The following is a 20,905-nucleotide window of genomic DNA, read 5'->3' as shown; positions in this document are numbered from 1 at the left end:
TGATAAGACTTGAAGCCAGTTAACTTTTTTGTAACTTACAGAATTGTTATGAAGACAAAACAGGAAAGAGAAAAATAATCAATTTTGCTTTCCCTGTTTTGGGAAATGAATGTAACCAAGAAGTATGTGAGTGGGAGGTGATGAAATATACTAATTGGGCTACAGGCAGTAACTGTGTGGTGGAAGACAATATCTTTAGAGATATTGTTTTAAATATAAGACTGTTTCATATAGTTGCTTTTTAAAACCATAATCAGACAGCAAGGGGGTTTCATGCAAATGTACTGTCATGTATATGAAGCAACTTGGTAAAATTAATCAAACACTGAAAGATCTGCATATCAAAATAATTTTCTTTTATAAAAAGAGTGTTTTATTTTGGATAGTTTTAGAAAGGTTGGCATTCCATCAAATGTAATGATCTTGCACTTTTTTCTTGCTCAATTCTTTATTTAGACCTCTTTGCCCCAAATATGGGGCTGCAGAACTTAATTCTAAAATGAGAGCAAGGAGTATGCAGGATCATGCCACCACCTGCTAAAATATCCCAATTGGCATTTGGTCAATTAAGGAAATAAAATAGAAATACAACAATGGAGCCAAATTCTGGACACAAGGCCCAAGGCAGGGCCAGCACAGTGGATAACAGAACACTAAGACCCACCGACACTCCCTAACATTTTGTTACCTCTCAGGTGGACTTTTTTGTTACCTCTCAGGTGGAGAAAAACACCACATATTCTCTTTCCTAACCGCAGTGGAATTTATACTGGGTTGGGAAACGCCCTGGGACTAACCAGAAATCTCTGCACTCTTGAGGAAGCTGCCCAAGTTCCTTTTCCTGAGACTCGGTTGGTTTTTAATGAACCAAGATCGTGGGGCAACCTCTCGTTAACAACCTACTCCGAAACCCATCCCACCGGAAGTGGGATAAAATTATCGGGGAGGGGAGCTCTCCCAAACTTGGTTTAAATCCAAGTCCAAAGTGAGTTAAAAACTTCTTTCTGTATAAAAGGACAGGTAAGCAGGGCTAGAAGAGCCGCCTTGGAATTCACATTTTTCGCAGAGAGGAGCGGATCCAGCCCTCTAGCCAAAAGAGCCGGCTGAAGTACGCGCCTTCGTTCCCTAAGGGGAGGCTGCAGTCCCGCCATTCAAAGAGGCGGGGAAGGGGGCCTGGGAAGGCAAAGCAGCAGCGCGACCTCTCAACGGTGAAGCCGTCGCTCTTTTTCCTTTCTCGCCTTGTCATCGTAGCAGCTCGGCGGCGAGCGGCACTGGAGCTTCGCCGGCTCCTGCTGGACCAGAAAGGCCTCGTAGTTCCGGGCAGGCAAGGCGCCGGCGCGAGGGCGGCAAAGCTCCGCTCTCGTCTTTCTAGAGGCGCCGGCGGAAATAAAACTTACCTGGCGGCTGAAGCAGCTGCGAGTCAGCTTAGAAGCGCCTGAGGAACAGATCCACGCTCCCTTCCCCAGGCTCCCTCCCCTCCGTTTCCCCGGGCCTTGCCCTTCGCTCGCCCGGCGACTGAGCACAATCTGCCCCGGAGGGAACAAATAGGAACCTGGCTTAATGGCGACGGAGCCCCGGCAGTCGCTTCAGATCGATTTACTAAACAAACTGAAACGTGGGTGGGGATGTTAAACAGTAACTAGGAGCATACGGAAAACTGAAAGTTTTTGCTTTCCCGTGGGCCTCGGTTTCTTTATGCCCGGGAGCCATTTCCCTCACGGGCGCGCTCCTGTCCCCCTTGTGCTCGACGTTCAGCCTCGCCTGGGCTGGAAAAACAAGCGTCTCTGTGCTTAGACGGAATATAGCTCTTGAATAGCCGCCACGCGCCGCAGGTGGAATAGGGCTTTCACATTTAAACAAGGTGTGTTTATTCAACGTTAGTCCCTTTGCGTTCACTGAAATTTTAGTCCAAGTTGGTTTGCAGAGGGTCGCGCAGTGCTGCAAAGGAGCCACTGCTGAGGGCTGCCGAGTAACTGTGCGACCTCCCTGGATGGAGCAGTGGGCGTGGCCACGGTGGAAGGCGCCCGTCTGGTTTCTCGTTAGGCTTTACCTGTCCTGAAAGTAGTTTTCCGTTAAATACTTCAAAAGTGTAGGAACATCTTTGTTTCCGCTTCTTGGGACGCTGGAATCAACGTCACTCCAAGAAAATGTGCGCGTAACAGGAAGAACGCCGGTAGCATTCCAAGTGCTTGGTCTAAAGACTTAACGCGTGTACATAAGCACATACTAAACTGAACTTATGTGTAATCAAACGTGAGATTCGACGGGTTTCGTCCATCGCTTGCAAAGCTGGACGGAGCCCAAATTCCGTAAGTCTTCTGCCAGCTAGAGTTGTCCCCTGCCAGGGATGGCGTAAGAATAATTTGTAAGCGAATTACAACAAGCCTAGGTTTTGCAGTACATCGAGGATTAATAGGACTTTTATCTGTTCAGACCTAGACGGATTGAACCACCAAATTCCAACAAATTTTTTTTTAAAAAATGTAAATTCTAACCTATTTGTTTTAATTATGAGTTCCTTAGTGAGTTGCACATTTTAAAAGGGGCCAGGATACAGCCAGTAGCTGTTAATCATAATGCCGATTTAGTGGGAATTAAACAGGGGTTTGAATTTCGTCTTCAGATGAATACTTGGCATCAGGATTTGACTGAATCGGTGAGCTCTCCAACGTTTGGCATTGAAACTACTCTAGGCTTAACTGGGTTATGCTGCAGATACCCACCTTAGCCCCTAAATGACAGCAGGAGAGCTAGTTTTCTGCCATCTCGTCCTGATTTTTTGCATTCCGGGTGTGGTGGCCTTAATTTAGTCTGATTCCAAAGGTCGACCACTTGATTACCAACTCGACACAACTTGGATAAACCAAATAAGATTGACTTCGTTCAAAAATAACTCGAGCACAAGCCTAGGTGAAACTTACAAATGCAGACACCAGTAAGCGAGCATTTCGGTCCCTACGCCATTCCTCCGACATGATTTATGGTGTCATCCAACCATCGCTGCGCCGCCATATCTGCCATTAGTGCACACTTTACATCGCTACAGGGATACAAATGGGTGTCCCTATCTTTCCACCTTTGACAGTATCGGACCGGCTCCAACAGGGGCAAAATTACGCCCATCTTATGCTTCAAAGGGTAGTAGCAGCTGTCACTCTGTGTCTTTCATAAAGGAACTTATGGCGAAGAGGATTTAACACTGTCCTTATTTATTTAGGTACCAGTTGAAATTCGCTATTCCGGGCCGATTCGCTCCACACCACTAAATACAAACTAAGCCAATTATATTTAGTGTCTTCTATCAACCCAACTTTTCACTTGACCAGCACAAGGAGGTGGCGGCAGCTTTTCGGAAGCGGCAGAAGATCCTTTGAGGCTTCCCAGGGCAGAACACGCCACACCCGGGGCGGTATCCTCTCTGTCCGGCGACCGTCCTAAATGCCCGGGCAATCGCATCCGATCCGCCCAGAGAAATCCCCTGCAATTTGCGGAGGGGGATAAATGCAGAAGACCCGTTGACGGACATATCCGAGAGCCAAGCATATGAGATAAAAAAAAAGAGAAGAAAATGAAGAGTCTGGCAATCTCAGAGAGACTTCAGAGAGTTTAAGTGGCTATTTCCAGCCTTGAATCCCCTGTATTGTCCCCGCAATCCTAAATATTAGATCGGTACCCAAGAAAACCGCATCTGAAATATGTGCACGGCCTGTGTAAAGGTGTTTGTTGCTTGAAGAGAAAGTAAAGGTGAAGCGTGCCTTAAATACCTGCGGGATTTTCTATTCCCCCAGTTCTAATGAAGCAGGCTTTCCGGTCTCACAGCACTCTTCGTCTCCAAGTACTGCTGTGTAGTTGGCCTAAGCAGAAAACCGGCCTTGTCCGCTTTACGGTGAATAATCCCCCCACCCCCTTCTTGACTGGGCGGCAGCAGGAATTACTAACCGGAGCGGCCGCAGTAAAAAGCTATTTAATCTCCCCTGGCTGAATTTCAGTGACTGCCAGCGACGATTACCTGTGGTTTTGTTTCAAAATTAAACCCCGAACAGGCTCTTCTACTTTCGGAGGCGATTTAAGCAGGCCGGCCACCCCGAAGTTTCATCGCTAATTCACCTGGGGTGGGAAACGGCGAGGCGAAGAGCGGGGCGCCGGGGAGCCGGATTTTTCTCCTCAAGGTGATCTTTGACTTATGCCGCCGTGTGGTTTTTTTTTTTTTTTCTCCCCAATTTCATGGCGGTAAAGGCTGGCTGGACAATTCTTAGGCTCCCTTAACTGCCTGAGCTTTACTTTCGAGTAAACAAGCCTAGGAAGGGGCAGGAAAAGAAGCCTGGGTTAGCAATGGGGTGCGGTTTTGGTTTTTTTCGCTCTGCCTGTGGGGTAATCGGGCAACGAAGAGTAATGTGAACTTCAGATCTCCTGAGCGTTTACTTCGTTGAAAAATATGGTTTTTGAGATGCATTATTTTTAAAAGAACCTCACTTTTAAAAGGCTTGTACAAATAGATTGTTGATTTGCCCAGGCCTTAGGATGGAGGTGCAGTCGGATAAAAAGCACTCTGCGACTGCTCAGAAACACCATCTATTGTCGATCACCCTCTAATCATTGTTCATAGATTTAAACACTCTGTGCTAAGGGCTGCGTTCACATATCAGGTCGAAATGTGCTTTCGCACAGAGAGGTTTTCGCAGCCAACTATGGTTTGTAAACTGATTTATTCCTTAGCCCATTGGCGAATTGTTGCTTATTTAACAAATCATTGTTAACTGAACTGTGGTTTAGCTTAATGTATCCGTTCAGCTAGCATCTGTGACAGGTAATATCCTCTATACACAGACATACTTCACCAGCCACAAGTAGGATGAAATCTTATAATTTGCGGTGGATTATAGAAATAGCAGCTCCAAACACCTGGAAGTTTCCAGGTTGGGAAATGTGTGTGTGTGTGTCACACACACACACACACACACACACAGAATACATTTTAAAACACACTTATTAGAGCTGCGAATTACATCTCTCTTTTCTAGTGAATTAAGAGATGGGGAAATGGAAAAGCCGTGGGATCTATTTGGAAGAACAAATTCAACCTCTGAAGCGATTCCATCAGATGCCTTTTTAAAGGCTACCTTTTCCCCTGTGCAGTTTCTGCTTAGCCTGCCACTTCTAAGGTACTCTCCGAGAATAACCTACAGGCCTCCAGGTAGTGTTGGATTCCTTTCTCTCCAATCCAAGCCAGCATGGCCAATCCTCAGGGTCATAGGATATGGAATCTCCCAACACTGGAGGATCTAAATCCCTTCCTCCAGTGTAATAGTATTGCTTAGGCCTGACCAGTTTTAGTAATTCAGATGTGACACCAAGATCCTAAACGTGGAGATATAAACCACCCCTGATATCAAAGAAAAGTTGTCTATTTTACCAGATTGGAAAGTCTTGGAGAGGAGTGGCTTGTCAAGAGAGCACCCTATCCTGCTCACTTGAGCACCCGAACTCAAGCCATCCGGGTTACTCTTACCTGCAATTAAACTCCACAAAGCTGAAGGTTTGCATTAATTCGCGTGAAGGGGATTGGGCTGCAGGGGCTGTAGTTGTGCCTTTAGAAGCCTGAGAAGATCAAGCTCAAGGCCAAGGCAGATGCAAAGTCAGAGCCTCGCAACACCAAAAAAGTAATTTAAAAAAGTGAATGACTGATTAGGTCAGCCAAGAAATTCTTTTGTTGAATGGGTTCGTAGAAAAGGTAGTCAACATATTATCTTTTTTGTTGTTTTATTTCAAATGGATCATGAAATAAAATTAAATAAGGGAATTGGTCAATGGGATATTGTGCACAACCTACACATCTCTGAATGGGTCTCATCCTAAGATTAGCTAAAATTCTGGGAAAATTGGAAGGGGTTGTGAAGTCTTCTCAAACCCATTTATTTGGAAGAAAGTGTCTTGGGTTCCCAAAGAGTTGATTTCCAAATTCCAATAAATTTCGATGGGTTTTCTAAATACTCGATGCCAACACCCCTCTCCTGTGAAAAGCCAGTTTTAAAAAAGATTACCGATTCCATCCGATTTAATCACCTTATTCGTCAAGCAATTCAAAAGAAATCGGTGGGATCACCACCGCCACCACCACCATCTCGGTTAACAGCTGGACCTTGATATGGTGAAGGTTATGACGGTGTCGAAGTCCAGCTGTTAACCGAGTACGTTCAGACCACCCTGTCATCATTCCGAATATTCACGTGGCGGGAGCTTGTAAGCCCATCACCCAGGATTGGCAAGAGACTGACATAAATCTGGGGCCAGCCACCCTCTTTTAATGGGTGAAAGCACAAAGGGAAGCTAAAACCGTGGATGAAGGAAGGAGAGCACAAATAGTCAGCACGAGGAAGGCAAAGTCTTCAAAGACTCCCCCCTCCCCATCAAATACTGGCACTGGGCGGCGGTGGTCTCTTTTCTCTCACATGAGCAGAAAGTGGCTTTGGAGTATCGTTCCTGTTATTTAATTTATAGGACACGCTGAGACTGAATTCATCAACGTTTCGTTGGGCAGCTCACTTTTTGTGGTCGTCCTTCCCGAACGGAAAAAAGGCCCCATTATTGAAAGACAAAAATTAGCTAGCACTTCCTCACGGCTGGGAGGAGGAGAGAGACTGCCTGCCAAACCCACAGACAGGAGCGCCTGTTTCTTGCGCCTTGGCGCGGCCACCCTGCGTAGCTCGTGTGGGCGCAAACTGTTTTGAACAGCGCGGGTTTAAAGAATCTCTCTGCTCTGGATGAGACTTGACTTCCAAGTCAGGTGAGCCAAGATGAGGTGCCATTGTTCGCCCTGCGGAATTGCTGCCGGGGGACCATGGGACAAAATTATCCGGGGATCTGAGCCGTAGATACTCCGCTTCCGGCCATATTTTCTGGCAAGAAAAGGTTTGCGAGGGGAGGGGTTTTATCTGAAAGTAGGTAATTGTTAGAGGCAGGTTACATCTGTCGAAGAGTTCCCCCTAAAACAAACGGAGAGCCTTGTGACATCTTTAACCAACGGGCAGTGCCATGACTTTTGGGGACTAGCCCAGTCGCTGGGGTGAAGCGGGCAATTGGCCTTTTCGAGGTATCTCTGGACTTTCCCCCGGATTTCTTTGAAAGGAACCTTTTCTTCACCACCACCACCACCACCACTACCACCTTTTCGCCCACTGAAGCGATGGGAATCGTCATCCAGCCAGTACAGAAGGGGCGAATTGCTAGGCGGCAGATAAGAGTCCCCCCCCCTTTTTTATGAGCCGTTATCGCAAGTACAATAAAGCCGAGGCAAAACACCCGAGAAGGTGCCTTGGCAATTAGCTGTGGGAAAGTTGAAAGCGGCGATGCCCCTGGAGCCGGCCTAGCCTTTTTCCTCGGAAGCCGCGGGGGGAAAGAGGCGCTGGAAACAGCCTGGGGCGTGAAGTAGCTGGACCATTGGGCACCGGCGTGTCTCTCTCTTTAACCCCCGAGAGACTGACGTAAATCTGGGGACAGTCCCTCTGCGTCTCAAGATATTTATCGACAAATTAGGAAAACGTCAGGCATTGCTGAACTGAAATCCAAGGCTTAAACAAAATTCTGGTCACGCGGTTAGCGGGCCAGATCGAGAGTTTTCAGTCTCTGAAAATCTCGAATTCCTGGAGGACAACGAGAACGCACAGCTCTGTCCCCGCAGCGCTACTTTCCTACGTGCAGGGAGACCGCGTGCTCTTAAAAAGTTTATTTCAAGCCCGGCGCCCTCCAGATTGAAGTTCCCACAATTCCTTGCCATTCCCTCCAAAAGCTGGGCTCGATGGGCGAGGAAGTCAATCTGAAGAACATTAGACGGACACCAAATTGTACCCATCGTCCATGTTTTGTTTTGTTCTTTTGAACGTCAAGGGGCATTTAATCCCCTAATTTTCCCACTCAGTTTTCCAATGTGATACGAATTCAGCTGTTCCGTTCTAATTAGCGTCTTGCTGCTCGCGCTGCGAGGACCGGCAAAACGGCATCTCCCTCGAGATCAAGACGCTTAAGGATCACAAGACAGAGGGGAATGAGGAACCTCCGCCCCCCGCCCCGCCCTTCTTATCTCCCTGGGATTTGCTGGGGCCCACAGGGAGAGCTCACGGTGCCACTATCAAACCTTCCGTTCAGGAAGACCAGTTTCCCGGATAAAATGGAGCGAGCCTGCATTTGCATAAGTTTGCCGCCGCGCATCTGAGCACGGGAAGAGAGAGCTGCTCTCTTGGAAGGGGCCCGTGCGTGCTTTCCTATCACTGGAAGAGCGAGAGCGCTCCTCTCAATCTCTATAAATCGTGAACTGCGGAAGTGAAACCGTCGAGAGAGGCAGTTCATCAGCCTCAAAGCAGTAAGTTCAAGTGTGACCGGAGGGCAGGTGATGCGTCCCACTCCCAGCGCCTTTAAGACTCAGCCGTCAAAGATATTCGGAGACCTAGTCCTGCCATCTAGTGGATTCTCTTCCAAACTACAGACCAGCTTTCTTAAAGTAACCATAGATAGAGAAGGCTAGCCCAGGGGTAGGCAACCTTGGCTCTTTTATAACTCGTGGACTTCAACTCCCAGCAGAGCTGGCTCAGGAATTCTGGGAGTTGAAGTCCACGAGTTATAAAAGAGCCAAGGTTGCCTACCCCTGGGCTAGCCCATCCTGGAAAGGAACGAATATTTCAGGAAGTGGTCAGAGCTTCAAAATCGGACCTTGAAAGAATGATATGGTGAAGCCTGATGGAATATATAACTTTCTTGAAGAGACTATACCCCTCAACATGCATAGGATTTTTATTCCTTGGCTTATATTTGAGAAAGCATAGTAAAGACTCTACTACAAACACAAATCATCTAGACAGACTGCATTCAAAATACTTATTAAAATATAGTATATTTTATATTCATCGGAACTTTCATCTTGTGTTGTTTCTCATAACATACAATTCCCTGCATTATAAAATGTTAAATTATAATCAAAAGTGTTGCTGCTTTCAATCCAAGTTTAAATTTAGTATATGCAAAATTCCCTACCTTACCTTTTTGTCAAATACAATTGCAATTAAAAGAAATAAATGAAAAGCTTCAAAGCAAAGCACCATTCTCTGGCATAATCTTTTTTTTTCAAATGGGCCTCTGGGCTCCATAGATATTATTAGAGAAAATAATTCTGGAATTGCACCCTAGTGCAAACATTGTATCGAGGTACTGATTCAGGCATTTGTTGTAGTTTTTCACTATTTATGTATAACTTGCAGTTGTACTCCATTTTCCCTGTCAAACATAAATCAACTTGGATTTATGCATTCATTTTCAGAATGGGTAGTAGCAAAAGTATCAGCTTTGATACTGTGAGTCCCACCTTAGGCACAAAGTCACTCATTCTTTCAGTCCTAGGAATGACTTCACCAAGAAAACTACATGCTGACTTGGAGACAAACAAAAACCCTCAAGCCTTATGGCATTTTACAACCTATTTAATATTCACTGCATTTGGGGGTGGGATTGCACTCAACAGCACAGACTGTCTGCATACAAAATGCATTCATTCACTTTTTCTGATTTAGGGTTTATGGGCAATAAGGAGGCAGAATTAGGCATATATCATAGCATATGGAAAACATACCACAACCACAACCTTCTCCCACCTTGTATCACACTGCAACTTGTGCAACTCTCATCAGTGTGGTTTTAAATAAAATGGTTTTCAAACAAGGGAACACAATGTGAGCAGGCCTTCAAATTTTTTGTAATGATTGCAGGAGTCACTTACTGGAGACAAAGTGCTGCGGATGCCCTCTGCCTGCCCTAAAACCCTTTATTTGTCCTCCTCAATTTTTCTTTGTCTTTTTTTGCCCCAGGCTGATGGGCACATATCTCCAAACAGCACTAGAGTGCGATTCAGGAGAAATATAAAAACAAGCATTAAAAACATGGTGATAAGGGTATTTAAGAAGTATGTTTGGTAAATAAAGAAGAGAAAATATAAAAAAAAATGAATGAGGAATGAATGCGGACAAAATAGCTCAAATTAAAGATGCACATAGAGAGAATAAATGAGGATTAAATTTGCAAAACCAGTACAGACATATGAATGGGTCTAGAGCAGAGTTTTTCGGTCTTGCCAGCTTTTATGCTGGATGGGGAATTCTGGGAGTTGAAGTCCCTCTGTTTTAAAGTTGCCAAGGTTGTCAGTAGTGTCCATCTTATCTGAACCCATCAAATTCAATATTTAGTATTTATTGCCTCTGGAAGACAGGATAAATAGAGCTTTCTATTTTCTCACCTAAAAGAAGTGATTGATAATCATTGCCAGTTCTAATGGCAAATAGCTTGTTAGATGATTCTCCTAAATGTCATGAATTATATTAAAGTAGTACTATGAAAACAAGACCCAGTTATTTCAGTGATATTTACAATAAACTTCAGCTGAAAGTATTAAATATCTTGCAACTAATCTTTCAAAATATACTTTGAAAGATTGCCAAAAATGGACTGGTCTTTAAGGTTCATAATTACAACATGAGGAACAGAATGATATTTTAATCAATTGTTAAAATCTTATGTTTTATTTGGTACCCTTTATTTATGGTGGTTCTGTAGAACATACAATCAATCAGATAAGCTAAAGCTAAATGCATACTTTGTTTTATTGTTCATTTGTTCACTCCTGTCAACAGCCTGAATAAGTCCTTGCAATTTTCTTGGCAAAGTTTTTCAGGAATGTTTCGTCATTGCCTTCTTCCTAGGCTGAGAGAAATCAGTATCACCTAAATGGTTGGGACACTAATACATACAGTACATACATACACTTCATATTTTTTATTACAATAATCCTGCGGGTTGGTTTATGTTACGAGTGAGTTATTGATCCCAGATCAATATGCGTTCTTTATAAATGAGCAGATGTAAGCCTTACTCCAAGACTGTACTTGAGACAGCACACAGATTTTTAATTTTCAGTCAAGCTTCATACAAAAGATTTTTGTTTGTTTTATTTGCACCCATCTTGCCACAAGGTGACTATTGGCTCAATTATACAGTGAGTGAAAATGCACTCTTCTATTTGGTAAGAGCCTTGGTGGCGCAATGGTTACAATGCAGCACTGTTGGCTTCTTCTGTTGACTGCTGGCTCCCCAGCTCAAAGTTGACTCAGCCTTCCATCCTTCTGAGATGGGTAAAATGAGGGCCCAGATTGTTGGGGGCAATATGCTGACTCCATAAACCACTTAGAAAGAGCAGGAAAGCCCTATGAAGAGGTATATAAGTCTAAGTGCTATTGCTATTGCTGTGTTCAGAGGTAAATGCTATAACTTAAACAACTTAACAAAACTCCCTTCCACTCACATCCACATAGTGTGTAAGCAAAAATTCTTAGACTTTGTAGAAGTGTATTTTTTAAAAAATAACTATATTCCTGGGATGCCAAAAGCACCTACTGAGAACTGGACAGGCTTAGTAAGGAGTGCTGCTTGGAAATGAGAAACAGGCAAGGCTGGCTGGACCTGTGACTGATTGTGATACTTTTCTCCTTCAAACAGCAACTAGGAAGTATTATTTATTGAAAGTTCTATAGAATGAAAAAAATAGAAAAGTACCAGACCACGGAACCTCTCTTCTTAGGTACTCGTTCAGCCTTTCCCAAATGAAAATACTGCATATTTGTTACATGTGGGGACTATAGCTCCAGAATTCCCAGTCAGAATGCCTAATGGCTATGCTGTCTGATAAATCAGAGAATTGTTGTCCAAATAAATCTGATGATGCCAAATTGGGATAAGCTATGCTACCTCTGTAAAACATCAGTCCCCAACCTTTTTGGCACCTGGGACCGGTTTAGTGGAAGACTATTTTTCTATGGACTGGGGGAGGGTCAGTTTTGCTCACTCGCCCACTGTTCACTTCCAGCTGTGTGATGCCCTTCCTAACAGGCAATGGACCAGTACTGGTCCCTGGCCCACGATTGGGGATCCCTGTTGTAAAACACAGTTTAGTCTGCTTGCTCCTTAGGGGAGATAGGGAAAAGGTGAGCACTGGAATCAGGATTAATCTCTAGTCCAGAATGATACAAGGAACCATTCAAAATTCTGTTATCTCAGTCTGCTGCAAATCCCTGCTATGGATCCATGACAGTCATCATCTGAATAGAGAAAACAGACAATAATGAAATATTTTAAGAGTTACAATAGCAGTCTTCAACCTGGTAGCTTCTAGATATATTGGACTGCTACTTTCATCATTCCCTGTTAAGGGTTGGATACGATTTTTTTTTTTTTTTTTGCCCAATGCATCTGGAGAGCATGATGTGTCCTCAGTCTTTCACATAACCAGTGTTCATAAAGGTGAGAGTAGGTAGTAGTTATTTCTTTCAACTAACACAAGATGGCAATATAAGCTTTCAGTTCTTGCACCAGTGGGGCAAAAGGAGAAAAAAGTCTTATTCTGGATGATACTGATAACATCATTATAATCTAAATAGAAAACTGTGATTTGAATAAATAATACCACATTAGAAAATGTCACTGATATTGAATAAAATAATAGAAAAATTGTTTTCTACAGCTACCCTGGTAACTTTTTGTAGAGCATTTTGCCCTATTGCAAAAAAAGCAAATCACTAGAATATGAAGCGTTTGTGAAATGAGTGCTATATAAATTTGTCAAATGAATAAATAAAATATACAAGCAATATCAGAAAATAAATACTGGCTCATATAAAATTTACTATTTACTTTCAGATTAATGCACAATTAATAGGCTTTTCAGAAATCTTTCTTGATGTTCCATCATTTTTAGAGGTTGTGGTTAGTAACTATAAAAACAGATTTTAAACAGTAGTATTCTAATGATGGACCTTCCTGTTTATTCACTGAGGTTCCAGGTTGTAGGAAACAAGAAAAGTAAAACAAAGTCAGCCCTGGTTAGTGTGTGAATGGGATACTATTAGAAAATCTCAAGACTGAAATTTAAATTGCAAAATTGGGGGGAGGGGGGAAATGCCCTGGAGAAGGCAATGGCACATAACTTCCACACTAATGAAGAAAAATATATGTGTCCCAGGATAATGTTGCAGGATCCAATCTGGGTCAGTCACCAGAACCAAAGGTTTAGTCTTCTGAGCTTTCAGACTCTTGCTAGAGCCCATCCTCAGGGAACTTCTCTACAAGAATGTGACACATTCTGCTAGAGAGAAGTTCCCTAAGGATGGCTCCAGCACAAATCCAAAAGCTTGGAAGACCAAAACTCTGCTTCAGTGACTGACCCATATTGGATCCTACAACTTCCCCACTGTTACCCAACATCAAGAGGAGTCTGGTAGAGTGTCTTCTAACAGAAACTAACACTTTTTTTTTTAAAGACAAAGCTTTGTGAGCTTCAGCTCATTTCATCAGATGCATGGAATGGTTAAACAGGCATAGGGTTTGAAAAGTGACTGAAGCAAGGTGAATGGGGGGAAAGGGGCAGCTATACAGATAAAGGTTGCCAAGGAAAGAACTGAAATACAGTGTAGAGAAGTAAAGTTGAGCAAAACTCATGCCAGTTGTGTCACCTGTTGTATGTATTGTTGATGAGGGTTAAGTTTGAGATTATGATTCATTTGACAGATGGTTTTCTAATGAGTCTTGGAATGACCAGCACGTCTCTTTGAGGAAAGAATAAAGGTGACATTTGACCTGCCAAGCACAGTGAACCAGAATCAAATATTGGCATGTTCCAAACATAATAAAGTGAGTTAAAAAATGAAGGCAGCTGTCTCTGAGGAGCCTGAAATAATGAAACCTATATTATAAAAATGCCAATGCTATGAGAATAAATGTGAATAGAAACTCCTGCAAGTCCAAAATTCAATCTGAGGTAGGACTCAGAACAGGCCCTGTTTTCCAGTACCACCAACACCTATGGAACATGTACATGATGGATAAAAAAGATCCCTTTGAGAATGTACAGATTCCTTTCCTACTTCTTTTTGGCTGTTGTATAGTTATGAGCTCCAGAGATAATCTGGATCTGAGTGCAGGACTTTCAGCGTGGGTTGTATTACCTTTTATAACTAGCAGTTTCAACACCTATAATTTGGGAGTTTATCCCTGGTGGGAGTCAGTATTATAGGCTTTACTAACTTTGAACAAGTGTTCTAAGAAAGAATACAACATCGCAATTGAAAATATGTTTACTGACTGAGTACACAGAGGGCAGTGGGGGAGCAGGACCACACCTACCAGTCCTATCCTCAAATGGAAAATAAAGCGAGAACTCTTAAACACACATAGCAGAATATGTGTAGGCTTGTATACTAGGAGGAAGAATCCTGTGGACTCTCTCTTTGCCTGAAATGCACACGGAGAACTTCTGCAGATAATCTTTTGTGCCAATGAAGCTTTTTTTAAATCCCTTCCAGCAAAAACATTCAGTGCACTAGTGTTAAAGGAACGAATGCAAAATTTCACCATCTTGTATTGATTTCAAATGAGAATAGTCCATTTCATTTCTGCGAACTGGCATAAGGTTTACATGATGATATTTGTGTGTTTGCTTGGCTTTAGATTGCAGTCACTGATGTCTTAAAGGTTCACTGATCTTTGTTTGTGTTTCAAGCATGCACACATCAAGGTACTGGAATGAAACACAGAAGAGAGAAACAGCTGTGAAATAGGACATGTTTTTGAAAGTGACCTGAATTTAATAATAGAATGAACCAGTGATTCTTAACTTGTACCTTTATGCCGCCTTTCTCCATATTTAATCTCCCTGAAAATCAAGTAGTGTTGAATAGGAAGTAAAAGCTGGACATCACCAAAAGAAATGACCTCCTTCTGATAAGGGTTGGGCTTTAAGAATTTAAAGCTTTCAAGAAAAGAGGTAAAGCCTGATAGAAGCAGTTGAAATAAAGGAACTCATGAATCTATAATTCATCACTAACATTTATTGGAAGAAATTATTCATAGAGATTATTTTATATATGGAACAGGGAGTTGATGGAACTGCTAATCTGCTAATCATAAATTAGAATTCTATAAATTATCACTTTTATCCAGATGTCTTTATTTCTTTATTAAACAAAATCTTAAAGTGGAAGCAGAATTTTGCAGCATATTAAATTTATATTTAATATAAATATATTTTATATATATTTATTTTCCCATGTAAGATTGAAAGTATCTTGGCGACATTTCGACGAGGCCCCAGCCTGAAAATGACAAGTGGGACCTCGTTGAAACATCGCCAAGATATTCTCAATCTTACACACACACACACACACACACACACACACACACACACACACACATTCTATAGCTGCCCATCTCAACAAGTGACTCTGGGTGATATACATCATGTTTTCAACTATGTGCAGCATACATCATATAAATGATATCAACTATTGTGTCTTTATCCCAGAAAGCACAACTTTTGTTTCAGAAGATAGAGGATAAATTGTGTCTATATTCATTCATTCAATCAATCAATCAATCAATCATTTTAAGACAGACAGATAGCATTTGTGGACAGGTTCAAACAAAATAGTCAATTGCCAGGATAAAATCCAGAAAAAGATCTTGCAATTTGAACCAACAAGCATTAAATTCAAATTAGAGACTATATAAATCAGAACAATCTTTGGACTGTTTTTCTGTTTTGCTCTCTGGATGATGCCCTTACACAGCTGAAATTAGTATAACAATGTGTAAATGGAACCTGTTAGTTTTAAAATGGAATCCAAGGTGGTCAAGGTTTAGCAATATATCCAAAAGATTCATTCCAACAATAAAAATGCAGGCATTCTCTCCTAAAGTCTTAAAGTGAGCCTTTGGAAGAAATAGTTCACTGTTCACTGGGAAATGTTATGAAGACAGTTATTAAAAGATCTGCAGATGTTCCATTGAATGGGTGGACTTTTCTCCTTCAGGACAATTTGACCCTTTCTTTCTAAGTCAGGGGAACTCTGTTTCCATTGAATGGATAAAGAAGCAATCCAGCAAAGGTAAAAGTTTCTTTCACCTTACCTTGCATGTGCATCTCCTTTAAATTACAAATAAATCTCATCAAGAGAAAGGTAATAAGCTGGAATCCCAGTGAGCATTTTACAATCTGGCTTCTGGTACCTTGGTATAAAGGCTAGAGGTTGCTGTTGCAAGCATTTTAATATCCACACATCTTTATATACTATTGTATTTCATGGCCTATATTGAACATTAAACTTCTGATGTCTTATTATCATGACAAGAACAGAAAATAGTACCAAACCAAGGCAATCTATTTTCATGACAGGTTTGCAGCATGCATGAGGAATAGCAAACATAAGCCATTCTCATTACAGTCTGAAGACTGTAATCTCGTTGTCCTCCAAGGATGTCATTCCTGGGGCAATCATCACAGAGGGATTTTTAAGGATCATATTTCATATTTCTAGAAGTTCTTGAGCAATCCAGTTATCAGTTCCAGCTACTTCCTAAAATGAATGTAAATTATTCTTGAAAGTCAGTTCAAGAAATACTTATCAACCATGAATAATAGCTCTGAATATTTATGAAACGCATAAATATTTCAAAAATATTAACAACTTTTATCTATAAAAGTCAGATCCTTCCAATCACATTGTTTGATGTGAATACAGATTTCAGTATAAAGCACTTCATTTTTTATTCAGAATTGCAGATTATGCATCTATGAGTAAATAGTCCCTGAGCCATTAGTTTTATTTACATATGGAAAACTGATGACTATGCTTAGAAGTCACAGTGAAGATATCAAACGTCCCATAGTCTTAGGAGTGTTTCATTATGTTTCTATGCCTCATGGAAGGGGATATTTATATGCATAATTATTAGCTGAAATTTAGAATCTTGATTTGAAGGTATTTTAAGTCCATTTTGAAAATGTTACCAGATGGATGAATAAAATATTGAAAAAGAAGCTGGGATAGTTTTCACACTATTTATTTATTTTACACTTTTTCATCATTGCATTTTCATGGGAAGAATTGGAGGGGGGAAGAATTCCTCTTAATAGTGGCATACTTCAGCCGACTCTTCTTGAAAAGAATTGTGCAAGGACTTCTGTGAGCAAAAATATCACTTGATGATTCCATGAAAAGATAAATGAAGCAGAATGTTGAGGGAGAAATGCTGGTTTCACCCAAATTTTCCAAGAAATCAATATTGCCCTTCTTTCTAAATCTTGAAATGAATCATGGAACATGGACATTGTTGTTGTCTCATGACAAAGGTCAGGAGGGAAAGTATTTCAGATCCCTGGTTGTGACATCCAGGTTTTATTTTTGTTAAACCGGGACTAACTAAAATTGATGGGAGATGTATATGAAAATACAGAATACTTATGTAACCATCTGGTAAATGAATAAATACAAAGACATTACAAGATGCCAGTGACTATTTTAGTAAGATTTTTTTTTGTTATTGTGGTAGTCAATCTCTTTCTACTTTGAAATAACAATGGAAACAAATTTTTTGATCAAATTGAATGAGAACTTTCAAGGAAGAAAAACTTGTTTTTCAGCACAGCAGTAATATGAAGCATTAGTAAATGTCAAGAAGAGTGATAAATTGGGGAAAATGTATACAGTATTTTCATCACCTTAGAAAAGTTCTCCCAGTGAAGTCAGTGCTGTGTATTTCAAATAATAATTCACTGCTGCTATGTGATCCCTCATTTCTTATTCAGAATTTAGAAGTGAAGAATACACAAACAAAAGTTCTACATACAACACAAGATGAGAAATTCACGGTATTAGCACAAGATGTGGTAAGAGCCAAATGATGTAGCCACCAGCTGTATTTACATAGAGAAAGTGTGGACAGAAATGGAATGAAAATACATTACTATCTCTCATTTTTTTGGGCCTTTACCAGTTTTCTTATTTTGCTATTTTATTGTAATGATTGTAGCCAACAGGATTCATGCAATATTATAGAGGGTTGCCTTTGAAATCTGGAAAGTCTGCAGATTTATTCTTTTTGCACATCAGATTGATTACAACATAGACCTGTCATGTAAGACTGACATCAGCAGTTTAGGACACATCAAAGGCCTACTTTATGAGAAGGGAACTGGGACATTTCACTGCTTTGGTTAATGCAACTTCCACTGCTCAGAGAGAGAAAGAGAGAGAGAGGGAGAGAGAGGGAGAGAGAGGGAGAGAGAGGGAGAGAGAGAGAGAGAGATCCCATAAAATACATAATTTTAGAATATGCCCCGGAAATAAATTATTACAGATACCAATTAAAGCATTAAAAAGCAATATTCCTGGAAACTGGAAGTTGGAAGTTTTTGGAAGACAAATTTGTAAATACATGGAACAGCCTACATTGTGATGACATGGAAGTATTGAACTTTACAATTTCCATTAAGCAGAAGAAATAACAAACCATGAATCCTAAGCAAAGGTTATCAAATCAAATAATGCATGACACACCCGGATAGTCAGAGTTATAGAATACAGCTTATATAAGAGTTATATAAATTAAACTAATTATACTGGATTATATAATTATTTCTAATCTTTCTAAATATATTTTTGGAAGGAATATCTGTGAGCCAACAGAAGGGTGTGCATTCTGTTTCAACTACAAAAAACATAAAGTTTGCTTGATGATTCTGTCGCCATAGACACAGTGGTGGGATTCAGCTGGTTCGCACCACTTTGGCAGAACCGGTAGCTAATTTTTGTTGCCCAGGTCCAGAATGGACTTCCGGGAGCGGCATCCACCCAGACAACTGGTTGTTCACATATTTGAATCCCACCACTGCATAGACACCTTCGTAAAACAAATTAAAAGCCAGTTTTTCTGCCATCCTCGCCTTGCCACGCGGGGTTTAAATGACTATTGCTCCACAGGGTTTGTTCATTAGGGTTTAACATATGGTGCATATCTGTACCTTGTATTTACAAAAATATTACAGTTTAACGTACTTTAATTCTAGAGACACAGAGATGCATTGTGTGACAAGACACTATCAACACATATGGAAATGAAATAGAAATCATTTGATGCCTGCTCCATATAGAGCATCATTTATTTTGAAAGATGGCACTAAAGATTGGTATCATGGCTGGGATGTTACAAAATACATAGTTTCAAAATGTATAAACCAGCAGCCCCATATACGAATCTGAGTGAAGAAGCAAAAATATTTGTATGGATGCTCTAAAAGTGAGATTTCCAGAATGTCTAATTTTGCTGGTGTTGAAATTTTCTAATTCTTACATTATGATCCACAGAGACTCAAAAACCATTCTATCATTACTTCTGTGCTCCTTTGCCTTGCTGGTGGCCAACATTTCGAGTTGGGATTTAAAAGGCCTGTCAAGGTTCTCCAACAAATACATGAACAGCAAAGTGACTTTTCCAAATGTCTTTGGGGGGGGGGGGAAATCTCCAATGGCTTCTCAACAGCAGGAATCCCCCTTAACTGTGATAATAGAATTTCTATTTAAAAAGATCTGGGAAGAGTATACATCTATCTTTGGGATGCAGCTAAAGTGCAGGAAGCCAGGAAGACTGAAAGCTTTACTCTGGATAGAAACCCGGGGGGGGGGGGACAGCCACCATAAATTTAGAACAGGGTTGTACGTAGTTTTGGGAGTTCTGTTATAATTTCACATAGCTGTTAAGTGACAGTTGTATCTCAAGCACTACCTATATACCTCTTCTTGTTCCCTGCATATTTTTTTTTCTTTTCCACTCCTTTCTCATTACAGGCAACTTGCTTTTATGCTTCTCCTGACATATCTAACTTTCACTTCCATATAACGAAATAAATAGACAAATGCTCTTACACTCAGTCACTTTCATTTCTTTCAATAAAAGTTTATTCCTTGCACAAATCACAAATTACCCACAAACTTTGCATCAGCATTTGCATGTTTCAAAATTTCTCCATGCAGTTCTTTATCTTTAGTGAACATTGTGCCAGAATACACAAATTCATCTACTTGCCATAGGTCTTTGCATTTATGGATAACTTTATTGTACTCCATTTTCTATATCAAGTATAACTACATTTTCCCCTTGATATATTAATCTTCATGCATCATTCAATTTATACCTATGACTCTTGCTGCAAATCATTTGTGTCCTCAACCAACAACAAGGCATCACTTGCATTCAAAAATATGCATACATTCAAGCTGCCAACCAATACACTTCTGTCAACACCACAAGTGATTCTTTATCCATTAATACATTAAACAACAAAGGGAGCATCACACATTCTAGTCTTGTTCCCTTGTCCGTGCTGAACCATTGTTATGCATTCATTCATTCTCACTGAAGTTTTCTCCCATTGTATACAGTTTTTACTGCATTCTGCAACCAGCCTTCAATTCCATATTTATGTACTGTATGTCTATAATTCAAATCTATTCACTTTATCATACAGTATCTGTTACCTAAATCAGCAAATGTAGTATATATGTTCTTACTTTCATATATTTCTCAATGACTTGTTGAAGAATAATAATCTGCCCTTCAAATCACAAATTTTGTTCATTGCAACCTTCGATACTCTTTTGATCTGCATACTGCCAAGCTTCTTTTCACTTAACAAACTGATCTCTCTATATCTTCGAACTTATTCTTGTTACCTTCTTCACTGTACAGGGAAACAGAACAATCTTCCAATTGCCAAGAACAAAAACACAATCTTCAGAACCATTTTCTCTTTCACAGTCTTTCAAATATTGGAAGACTGCTCTCACATTTCCTCTCTAACCTTCTCTTTTTGAAAAACCAGCTCCTTTAAACTTTCTTCATAGGATTTAGCCTCCAGACCCTTCACCAACTTTATTGTTCAAGTGTGCATTATTTCCAGTTCTTCAACATCCTTCTAATATTGTGAAAGTTAGAACTGGACACAGTATTCAAGGTGTGATCTGACTAATGCAGCATAGACTTG

General features: G+C 40.8%; 1 protein-coding gene and 1 long non-coding RNA gene across 3 annotated transcripts in view; one reads left to right on the top strand and one right to left on the bottom strand.

The window, feature by feature from the left end:
* The window catches only part of HNF4G (hepatocyte nuclear factor 4 gamma), a 61,421-nt gene extending 59,866 nt beyond the window's left edge, over window positions 1-1,555 (bottom strand). The window contains exon 1 of one of the 2 annotated variants that reach the window (XM_039332067.1): window positions 1,398-1,555. The gene's annotated coding sequence lies outside the window, so the exon portion shown is untranslated. The remainder of the gene's footprint in view (window positions 1-1,397) is intronic. The other variant, XM_039332065.1, reaches the window with a different exon arrangement.
* Window positions 1,556-1,749: 194 nt separating this feature from the next.
* Window positions 1,750-4,778, top strand: LOC120303000. The gene is made up of 2 exons (XR_005555306.1): window positions 1,750-1,861; window positions 3,218-4,778. It is a non-coding gene; the product is annotated as an uncharacterized LOC120303000 (long non-coding RNA).
* The last annotated feature ends 16,127 nt before the right edge of the window (window positions 4,779-20,905 follow it).

This window comes from Crotalus tigris, unplaced genomic scaffold (genome assembly GCF_016545835.1).
Source record: "Crotalus tigris isolate CLP2741 ecotype Arizona unplaced genomic scaffold, ASM1654583v1 scf7180000024445.887990, whole genome shotgun sequence".
In the NCBI taxonomy this organism is placed as follows: Eukaryota; Metazoa; Chordata; class Lepidosauria; order Squamata; family Viperidae; genus Crotalus; species Crotalus tigris.
The sequence above is the reverse complement of the archived record's forward strand: the minus strand, read 5'-3'. Positions and strand labels throughout refer to the sequence as shown.